Source organism: Ceratotherium simum, chromosome 18, assembly GCF_057802395.1.
Source record: "Ceratotherium simum simum isolate JZ-2026a chromosome 18, ASM5780239v1, whole genome shotgun sequence".
In the NCBI taxonomy this organism is placed as follows: domain Eukaryota; kingdom Metazoa; phylum Chordata; class Mammalia; order Perissodactyla; family Rhinocerotidae; genus Ceratotherium; species Ceratotherium simum.
In genome coordinates, this window is record NC_141917.1 from 8,113,644 (window position 1) to 8,124,837 (window position 11,194).

An 11,194-nucleotide genomic window follows, 5' to 3' on the forward strand; every position below is an offset into this window, starting at 1 on the left:
TATCCAGACGTGGTGAAGAAATCATTTTAAAAGGAACCGGCAGTGAAGAACACTGGTCTATTTTTACCAAATTTTGAACATCTCAGAAACTTCTCTTAGACAGAGACAAGCTTTACCACCCAAGAGACCAAAGTCTTTGCTCGCAGCAGGGATCTCGCAGCTGTTTGCCATTAAAACAACCAAATAAGTTAGTGCAATTCATAAAAGGCATAAAATGATTAGCTTCATCCATCTTCTTCCTGTTAAGAAAAGTACTTAAAGTCTAAAAGCACATACAAGCAGATACCAGTTCATCACCTGTGGTTCCACGAGTATGCAAATAACTAGCGTGACCATGCGACACCTCATCTTGGATGAGCTGCTATTTCATGGCAAAGTTTTTACAAGAAAGAAACTCAAGGAAAAAGAAATCTGTTTCAAGTGGCCCAAACACATTTCAGACTGCTTTTTCATTTAAAACAAACATGAACAAACATCTTTTGGGGTAAACATTCCATATTTCCTTTGGGGTAAACACAGGCATAGATAAGAAAAGTCATTTAAGTGATACACAACTCAAGTTATTCTCTGCTTTAACTGAAATTGTGAACTGGTCACTCAGAATAGTGCATGATAAACTTTACTCTCTCTTCAATAATGAAACTGGCATTAATTAGCAATTAATTTCCCAATCCTAATTAGGTGTTAAAAATCTTCCCTAGTAAAATCTGTTTTCGTCTTTCTGTGTCTCCTTAGGAAAGACTAACTCTGTAATTAAGAACATATCTGCTGTTTCCAAACTTGGCCGTTATGACAGAGCCCTTCTGGATAAGCTAACTGTGACATACAATTGTTTTTCTTAAAAACAAGATACAACAATCATTTGTAACTCCTGGCGTTGTAACTAACGTAATTCTGAGGAGCAGAACTTTGTCAGTATTAAACATACCTCACATTATCCTCACTCAATTTCGATTTCTTTTTGAGTAAATACAATAGTCACAAGGAGGAAGACAGAGGCACAGACAGGAAGAGTTTGCTGGGATACGTTTGTCTCTGGAAGGAACCTTTCTATTTGGAGGACTTGTGTTGGCAAACACCTTTCCTGTCCCTCTAGCAAGGCTGACAGCTTCCACTGGTCAACAGATCAGCCCCCCCCCTTCACCCCAATAAAATTATCGCAAGATCTGCCTGGTCCTGCTGTTTGCTAACTAGGACCCCCACCGACTCACCCAGGAGAGAATAATTGCTCCTAGCATCCTCTCTCCCTCTTCCAGCGCTCGCTCTCAGCGCCCCCTGCCGGGGGTCCCCGGGACGCAGCAGGCACAGGAAAGTTAAAACCCAACTCGCAGCAGCCGCATCCAGGTACAAAGCGAGGAAAGGGCGAGGAGGTAAACGCGCTTCCCGCCAAAGCCCCGGGAATCGGGATCTGACAGTGCTGGGCCAGGCATCGGGCGCCGCGGGGAGCGACCCCGGGGAGATCACTCCAAGATACGCGGCGGTTCCCAGCGTATCCTGGAAGGACCAGTTCCCTCTGGGGCCCAGAATCTACCTCCGGTCCCGAAACCCAGAGCCAGGGGATGCGAAATCCGTGGAGCGGCGGAGAGATGCCCGCGGAAAGGAACTCGCCTGGCTGCAGCCCACCAGGCAGGCGGTTCCCCGGGCCTCTGCATCCCCGGCCGCGGCGTTCAGGGCGGCCCCCAGCCTGTCTCCCTCATTAACCAGAGCGCTTGGCGGAGTTGAGCCCAAGTCCCACTACCTCCCGGTTTCTCACGAGAGCCACAAAACAAAACCCCTGTAACTCGAACAGAAAAACCTGCCCCAGCCCGCGGAGCGGCGAGATTGCATCTGCGAAGCGGCGGCTACAGGACTGCGAAGCCCGGACCCCCCGGACCCTCCGCCTTTCACCCCCGACGATGCGAGCCGGGACGCGCGCCGGGTGCGTGCACAGACCTCCACTGCGCACCTTCAGGAGGTGTTGGCTAGGGGTCCCGACTCTCCCACCGCCCGGTCGCCCACTGGGTTGCTTCCGCTCCTTACCTCTGCACGCTCAGACCTCGGCAAAGGCAGGGACACAAACTTCCAGCCCGTGCATTAGCTCAAGTGTGGGCGCCCCCGCACTGATAGTGGTCCTAATCCTGTACGCGCAACCACAGGCTGTCCCCCGCCCACTGCCTGGAGATCGACCCTGCCCGAGATCGACACGACCCACCCGCCGACCACTGCCGCCCCCGGGTCCCCGCCAGCAACGCGGCACGGCCCGGGCTGCGGCCACGGCCACGCGGGGACGGGGCGGGGAGTCGCTCACCAGGTGCAAGGCGCGCTCCTCGTGCCAGTCATCCAGTGCCTGGGGCCCCGGAGCGGCTCTGAGTGTCCTCTTCAGCGCCCAGCAAGAGAAGTCGAGGCAGCAGCCGCCGCCGCCCCCTGCCACTTCCCCAGAGCCACCCCCCCCCCCCGCTCCCTGCGCTCTGGGCTAGGAGCGCCGGCTTGAGCGCCAGGCACACTGTCCCCGGGCGCGCGGCCGGGCCGGAGGTGAGCAGGTTCGCGCCCAGCGGGGGCGACAGGCGAAGAGGCAAAGTTGGGTGCCCGAGCCAGCTCCGCAGGGGAGCTACGGGTAGGAGAAGGAGCCCCCGGGATGGGGCACACGGGCTGGGCCGCCCTCGTGGAGGGTGAGGGCCGCCGCCGAGCAGGGGCCGCGGCGGGCCAGGGGCTGCGGAGCCCACCCGCGGGGGGAGGGCAGCGCGCAGGAGCGAGCGCAGAGAGAGCAGCCGCCGCCGGCGCCGCCTTCCCGGCGAGTAGAGCCGCGCGGGGAGCGCGGGCGGGGAGCGCGGACCCGGAGCGCGGGGCCGCCTCGCCCCGCCCCCGCCCCGCCCCGGCCACGCCCCCGCCGCCGCGCCTCCTCCTCCCCCTCCCAGCCCGGGTGAAACCCGAGCGCCCCGCCCCGCGCCTGACCTCCCTGGGCCTCCCCCGCCACCGCCCCTTCCCGAGACGGGACCCCCCCCCCCCTCGGCGCCCAGGACTTCCCTCTGCACCCCAGGAGCCCCACTCCTGCCTCCCTAGTGCGAGTGCGCCCGAGCGGTGACTTTCGGGGACTTCCTTCCCCCCGCCTCGCGGTGACCTTCTGTGGCTCCCCCCGCCCCCCTGTCCTGCCGCTCAGACGTGGCTGCTGGGGGGAGGGGGGGAGAGGGGCGGTATAAAGGGCCGGAGGCAGCGCGGGCCGAGATCGAGACGTGGCGCGCCCACTCTGCCGGCGTCGGCTCCAGGTACGTGCGCGTCTCCCGGCTAATCCAGCCATGTGGAGAGGGGTGGGCAGGGGCCGCCGGGTCTTCCCGGACTCCGAGTTTGTGATTTTGTCCTTTTCGTGTGACATCCTCATGCGTGCTCTGAGCTGGAAACTCTTTAAAGACGGAGCGAGTTAGTTGCTGCGGGTTCTTGGAGGAGTGATTTAGGGGTGCGCCTCCTGGACTTCTAGTCGATTTCGGCGGAGTTAACTTAGAGAAATGAACAAATCCGACGAACCAGAGAGGCAGGTCAGGGGATCCCCAAGTAGCCACACTGAGCGTTAAGAGAGCAGCCCCTGGATGGACAGAGTCGACTCATCCAATTCTGGGGCAGATGTTACTTGTTGCACTTCTGCCGGATCTTTCGGCTTTATCGAGCAAGTACTCAGGTGAAAAAAGATTCATAATTGGAAAGCAAAGTACCTTTCAAGACTCCTAGAATTTGATACTTTGTTGCAAAACTTCCGTTCAGAATCCTGAAGGGCCGCGCGTGACCTTTTCCTCCTGGATGGGGGTGGGGGACAGTCTCCCTGGGCCCTTTTTCCTCCATCTCGGCCTCAGAGGGTGGCTTTAAAGTTTCCCTTGCATAAGGAAACGCATGAAGGCCCCCACCACTGCCCTCCCTTGCTGCAGTGACATAGGATGCCCTATGGGCCACATTCACACAACCACTCCAAGCCTGTGGCGGGTTCTTGGGATTCGCGAGGCTGGGAATGGCCCAGTGTGCTCCTAACTGTGCCATTGAGTTCATCCTTAAAACTAAGAACCCATGGCTGGGTGGACGGTGTCATGGCTCACACAGTAGCCACGCAGATCTAAGAGAAGGACAATTAAATACAAATTGACATTGGTTTGTCTTTATTTTCTAGAAATATTCTTTAGTAAAAGAATTAAATGAAAGCAATTCTGAAATTTTCCATGAAAGCTGAGCCCAGCCCAAAACCTCCAGACTCTCCCTCAGTCTGTCACTCGCGCTGGTGATAGAGCTGCTGCCGGTACTCAAGGCCTCACTCGGATTTCCTTTAAGACATCCGGGAGGAAATGTCACTGGCTGGGCGGGCCTCTCTGAGAAGCGTTCTTCCCTGGATTGTGGTGAGGGCACTCAGCCTGGTGCTGGGCAGCTGCCTGGTTCCTGGGGCTTTAATGAAAAGCTTACCACTTCTCAGTTCTGTGCTTGGCACATGGGACACTAGCTCCATTCCTGACATTCCGATTCTCTTGCCTACGTGGCACAGAAGTCTGAGAGGGCTCCCTGGAAGGAGGAGGCTGGCCAAGGTCTAGCCCAGCTGCTCTGCTCCTAGGAGGCAGGGAGAAGGGAGGATGCTGCCTTCCACTTGAATCTTGCAGCCCTTGGGTGGATGGGTGGACCTGTGGAGCCTCCAGCCACTAGGGCAAAGGGAGACAGAAATTACCAAATGTGTTTAGTGAATGCTTGTCCTCGCCCCACAGCATTGCAGTTAAAGGCGTGTACACTTAAAAAAAAAAAAAAAAAAAAATTCTTGGCATGTAGAGAGCTAAGCAGCGGGAAGAAAATAGCTTTCTACAACATAACCCAGGAAGGCTGATAACAACATTTAACTCGGTAAATTACGTAACTTTATGTGTGTGGGGGGGTCAATGTTACAGGCTACACGGAAGCATTGTTAAAATATGTGTGTTTACTGATAATGAATTACAAACAAATTAATCATAAGCATAAAGAGGGGGGAGAAATCAAATTGTAATTTAAAGTGCATCCTTAGTTTAAAGTGAAATGGGCCTAAATTGATGTTGTGATTTCATTTTGTGACCTGGGGAAAGTTCCTTACCTTTTCTGAGCTACAGTCTCTTCATCTGGAGCTTATGCAAACCTGCTGGCAGGTATGTCCTTTGTAAGCATTTAAGGAGAAAGGAGATGATGTCAGTGACATTCTCTCCCACTGCCCAGCATCGAAGGAGGCTCTCTACAAATAAAATTTTTTAAAGAAGCCACAAGTGTTTCCTTTTTCCAAATGAAATGTCTTGGGTTTTTTTCTTTGAAAAGTCTTTGCTCACTAAAGCACTTCCTACATTAAGCTGCTTCTCATCACATTGTGAAACTAGAGGTGATCATTTCAAAACAATACAGTTTCGTTGTCTTCTTTTAAAAATAAAATTATAGCTCTCCCTGAACTGTTTTAGGTGAGCCAGGCACATAGTATAAAAGAGTGAGAGAACCAACCAAATGCTTGGTGAAAATGATGAATTCTGGGGCGCTGATTCATGTGACTTGAAAAACGCCATCCATTTCCTGATTCACCTCAGTTTCTAAGTGGAAATATGAAAGATCTCTATGTCTCTGAAATTATTAACTGATTGTCTTGTCTTTACCTCCCTCCCTTGTGCTGTGAATTTCAGCCACATCGCTACACTGTCACCTTGGATGAAAGGAGCAGGAAGGGGGCAGACGAGAACATCACCTAGAAGAGATGACGATGCTGCTGTGGGTTGGGAGTGACCTTAAAGGGAGACCTTGACTTCTGTGATCTTTACAATGCGATAAGATTGTATTAATATCATGAAAAACTTCAGTCCAGAACTGCTACCTCTGGATGCTTACATCCTAACTGGATTTTCCTACCGATGAGCCAGGGGACATCATCACCCACAAGTGTTCTCTTTTTATTCCTGTTTTCCTTCTTTTAGATCCATGGCATTTAAGAACTGGAAAAATGGCTAGATCATCTGATCAAGCCCATCAGTCTTTTTCTTAACATGGCCAAACATTGGTAAGAAGATGGGCAGTTTTTTATCTCACTAAGATTGCCTAGTGCTGTGTTTTGTTCCTGTATTGTAGGTGTTTGGAAGACCCGTGATGATGGCTACAGGTAATGCTGTGATGCTCCCCGAAGTTTTGACAGGTGAAGAATCACTAAGTGGGGAGAGTTCAGGGAGCCATCAGCCCCTACTCAAGTCCCTTGAGCTTCTTTAGGATTCTTTTTACCCCCAAGAAACACTCTCTCCCTCTTTAAGCAGCTGCTTAAAGTGGGTAGCAGCCCACTCCCCTAGCAGAGGTCAGCAGGCCAGTTTTATTCAAAAAGAGCAGCCCAGAAAGTAAGACGGAATCGGAAGGAAATAGTTATGGCATATCTGAGAATGAGCATAAATGGGCATGGTACAAAGTGCGAGTTCCTAGACCCTAAACCGAAGGACCAGGTCAACCACGTGAGCACCCACTCTCCAGTCTCTGCCAGTCTGTTTCACTGGACACTCCATCACATCCCCTCCTCTGAAGTCTGAGTTTCCACCCAAGTCCATCCAGGGCTGCCTTGAGCTTCCCACGTCTGGTCAGAGGAACATGCTTTGCCGTTACCAGTTGTTCCATGGAGGTTGACACAGAGCAACCTGGCCCTCACCCAACCCAGGTGAGGCTCTGCTCACCTCGGGGCTCTCCGAACCCACTCCACAGGTGAAAGCCACCTTCCCCTACCTCACAGCCATGTTCAAGGGAGCAGCTTCTTAAAGTCTACTGACTAGGAGCCACAGCTAGAACTCAAGGATACAACCAGAACGTATATTCAACAAAAAGTGCTCACTTATTTTTTCTTAGAAAACTTTAATAATTCTTCTCACTTTCAGTAAGGGCCTATTAATAAAAGACATTGTATTTTACTTCAGCTGTGTTCCAGAAGACCAAAGTATTCCAGAAATCTAGAATTATTTGGCCTTGTTTTTATGGTTAAATTTCTAGATATATTTTTCTAGCAACCCAATTTCCTTAAAATAAAATCAGTGTGCTCAAAACACTTCAAGTTATCTTTTTGTAAGTATGGTATGGGGAGAGGAAAAAAATGCTAGGTTTAAAAGATTTTTGGAATACCTAGAGAAAATACAGATGGTTTGTGACACGGAGCTAAAGCATCCGTATGGTTTCCTGAGTGTTATTTTCTCACATTGAGCCTTGTATATATCTTGAGCGTCTGTAAGCAAAGAAGGCTGTACTTTTAAAAAAAGATATGTTTGATGCTTATTAATCAATGTCTTCTATATTCCTGTCTTTAGAAATAGAGCTTTGGGGGAAGTAAGTACCTTAGGAAATATGTGTTCAAAAATAATGTTCCTCGACATAGATTTAGAGATACAAATTAATCTATCTTGGTTTATTCCATCATTTACCAGCGAGATTAACTCATAATGACCTTAAGTTTGCTGAAAAGAGTATCTACTAAGTGAAGTTAAACCAATAGGCAAAGTGTCTCCCGGAGCAAATCAGTGGGAAGATGAGCTGTCAGGCATCCCAGGGCCCATCTGTCAAATCTCATTTCAGACCCTCCTTTCCATTCCCATTGTTGTCGCCTTAATTCAGAATGTCAAATTCTCTCACCCAAAATGCCAACACCTCCTTTAACTGGTTTCCCTCTGCCCCCAGTCTATAGCATCCCACCACAGTGACCATCCCCGAACAGTGCCCTCCATCATCCTGATAACACAGACCTCCTGATTTTATTGGAATTACAGTCAACTTGGCTTTAAAAAAAAAACTTTCTTGCAGGTAGGTGACACCATGGAACTTAGCTGTGACAAATAAGGTGTAAGTTGGTGGGATTCCAAGAAAGGCTTCCTAGAACCGATTAACTGGGCATGATCTTTCCTGCCCTTCCCTCCCACTTCCTGATTCCTGCTGGGACTTGATTGTGATGGTCGAAATTCCAGCCTCCATCCTGGACTGTAAGGTAACCTTGAAGATATAAGCCATGAACCAAGGACACTAGAGCTGAAAAAAAGAGGCTGAATCCCTGGTGACCCTAAGGAGCCCCCATGTCAGCCCTGGATTGCCACCCCCAGACACCATAACATGAGCAAGAACTTTCCCTTTTGTCTTGTCCATCATTGTTTCTCTTTTGAGTGTAGCAGGAGAATGCGATTCCTAACTGACAGGGCATATAGGCTCTTCCAGATCCAGCATCGCTGCAGCTTCATCTGTCCACGTGACCACTCATTCAGCCTTCCCTCTTTCCCCCCCTCCCACTCTGCCGCTCTGCTTTCCCGCCTTCAGCCACGTTTGTTGCATAGCACGTGCCTGGCGATCACTGCACATTAAGAAGAGAATGAGAGCAACACAGATCCCATCCCTGCCCTTTTAGGAATTATCGTCTACTGGGGAAGGTAGGTATCAGTGACTGATCCCACCACTATGTAATCATAAGCTCTGATAAATGCTAGGAAAGACAAGTTCAGAGATGTCTGGTTTCATCTGGGGAGCCAGGACCAGCATAATTGAAAAGGTGGCATTGGCGCTGACATTTGAAGGATGAGTAGTGACTAAGAAGTAGATGGGGGAAGAGAATGAGATTCCAGGGAAGAGTGGAAATATTGATTAACTTTAGAAGTTAAACACTTACTAAAATATCAAGGATAGTAATAGTAATTGCAAAAGACTAGCAATAAGTGCAATCTTCTAAAATAGTTACGAGGAAATAGACAACTTGACCAATCCAGTTGAAGGGTGGATAAGAAAAGAAGACAGAAATAGAAAGAAAAAAAATTGTAGAAAGAGAAGGACTAGTAGACATTAAGGAAATATGTAAAAATCTAATTATATCAGAAAGCACAATAACAATGGGAAAAAAATGTACCAGGCAAATATCAATCAAAGCTAGTTTATAAATACTAATATCAGAAAAACAGATTTTAAAATGAATCTTTTGTGGTAAAAATATTCACTATCTAAAAAAGATTAAGTCATTAGGAAATACAAATGTATATGCAACTAACAAAATAGTTTCAAAATATAAAAAGTAAAAATCAACAGAATTATAAGGAAAATTGACAAATCCACAATCATTGATAGAGCACATTTCTCTCACTAATTGTAGATCCGCAAGAAAAAAATAGTATGAATTTAGATATCCTGAGAAAAGCAATTAGCAAGGTTATTCCAATGGACATATCAAACGCTCTTGCAAGATTTACAAAAATTAAGCAAGTCTGGGGCCACAAAACAAGCCTCAATGAATTCTGAATAATCAGTACCATGCCGTTAAGTTAACAAATTAATAATTGTAAAGAAAACATTTTGAAAACTTCACATTTGTCAATTGTAAGCCACATTTCTAATAACACGTGACAAAGAAGTAATGGAAATCAGAAAATTTCATGTGTTGTATAAAAATACAGCATATAAAACTTACGTAATGTAGCTAAAGTAGTATTTACAGAGAAATTTAGCCTTAAGTCCTTATATTAGGAAAAAAGGACTGAAATTAACATGCTAAATGTCCAACTCAAAAAGTCTGAAAAGGGGGTCCCAGCCTGGTGGCATAGTGGTAAAGTTTGCGCACTCCCCTTCAGTGGCCCGGGGTTCTCAGGTTCGGATCCCGAGTGCGGACTGACGCACCACTCATCACGCCATGCTGTGGTGGCATCCCATATACAAAATATAGGAAGATGGTCACAGATGTTAGCTCAGAGCTAATCTTCCTCAGCAAAAAGAGGAGGATTGGCAATGGATGTTAGCTCAGAGCCTTCCTCACAAAAAAAAAAATTCTGCAAAGGAACAGAGCAAGGGGAAATACCATATATAGATTATATAAATAAAATAAAATTATATAAAATATATATAAAGTAAAATAAAATTATATTAATAAAATAGACCAACCTTTGGCAAGATAAATAACTCACTAGAAAAATTTTGCTTCAGAAAACTAACTAAAGAAGAAATGAAAATCCAAATACACTTATAACCATTAAAGAAACTAAATCAGTAAGTACTGAAGTGAAACAGGCAAGAGGCCTTCCTTTCTAGGAAGATTCTACCAAATATTCGAGGCAAAGTAAATCCCTATTTTATTAAAGTTATTCTAGTGAATAGAAAAATCATAGGCCAAACTCCCAAAAATTCAAGGATGTTTTATCATTAGAAAATATGCTAATATAAATCACCTCATCTACAGACTAAAGAAGAAAAACCATATGAGCCTTTCGACAGCTACATAATATGCTTTGATAAAATTCAACATGTATTTCTCATTTTAAAAAAATCCTCTTAGCTATTAGACAGGTAATGGAAGGGAATTTACCTAATTTGATAGACTATCTACAAAAAAAAAAAAATCAACAAAAAACTTGACTTTTAATCGTGAAAAGTAGGAGACATTCACTTGAAAGAGAAAGTCAAGCATGCACATATCAACACTTCAACTCTGAAACAATGGTTGAAAAGGAAGAAACAAACTTAATTGCAGACAATATAATTTCCTCCAGTAAAACCACTTAAGAATATCTACAGATAAACAGAAAGTTCTCCAAGTTTGCTAGATAGAATCTCAATGTACAAATCAATTGTGTTCCCATAAACCAGCAGCAAATATGAGAAAATATAATTTAGAAAAGATAACATTAACAAAAAATGTTGATATATTACCTAAGAATAATTTTGGCAAAAGATATGTTGGACCTTTGTGGAAAACTTAAAAAACTAAATTTAAAGATCCTAAAGAAGGCCTAAATAAATAGATGCTATCCCACATTTATGTATGGAATGATTCAGTATATAATATCTTGAATATGAAATATTCATTCAGAAATATCCAGGCTCCCAATTCATTCTTAGATACAATGCAGATCCAATCAAAGTCTCAACTGGCTGTGTGGAGCTTAAGTAGATCCTAAAATTTATAAGCAAGGCAAGAGCGAATGTCTAGGAGTGGTTAAGGAATTTCTGCAGAAAATGAACAAAGTAAGTGGAAGTCATAAGCTATCAATATTGTTCTTAAAGCTATGAAAACTAAGACATTGAGATATTGGTGGAGGGGTAGACAAAGAGAACAATATCACAGAAAACCCATAAACAGACTCAAATATATGCCATCTTTGACATGTGACGCAATAAACAGGTCTAAGACAGCTGACAACCCCGATGTAAAGACATTGAATTAGACACCTCCTTCAAACTTTTCATAGAAATAACTTCAAAG

General features: G+C 46.2%; 1 protein-coding gene, 1 long non-coding RNA gene and 1 other non-coding gene across 4 annotated transcripts in view; 2 read left to right on the forward strand and 1 right to left on the reverse strand.

The window, feature by feature from the left end:
- The window catches only part of SEMA5A (semaphorin 5A), a 470,062-nt gene extending 467,668 nt beyond the window's left edge, over positions 1–2,394 (reverse strand). For both annotated transcript variants that reach the window (XM_004440053.3, XM_087443115.1), the window contains exon 1: positions 2,288–2,394. The gene's annotated coding sequence lies outside the window, so the exon portion shown is untranslated. The remainder of the gene's footprint in view (positions 1–2,287) is intronic.
- A 574-nt stretch (positions 2,395–2,968) lies between these two features.
- Positions 2,969–6,035, forward strand: LOC106803484 (uncharacterized). Its single transcript, XR_001392553.2, has 2 exons — positions 2,969–3,242; positions 5,637–6,035. It is a non-coding gene; the product is annotated as an uncharacterized LOC106803484 (long non-coding RNA).
- LOC147914577 (small nucleolar RNA SNORD123) lies at positions 5,470–5,539 on the forward strand. The gene has a single exon (XR_015555158.1). It is a non-coding gene; the product is annotated as a small nucleolar RNA SNORD123 (small nucleolar RNA).
- Positions 6,036–11,194: the final 5,159 nt, after the last annotated feature.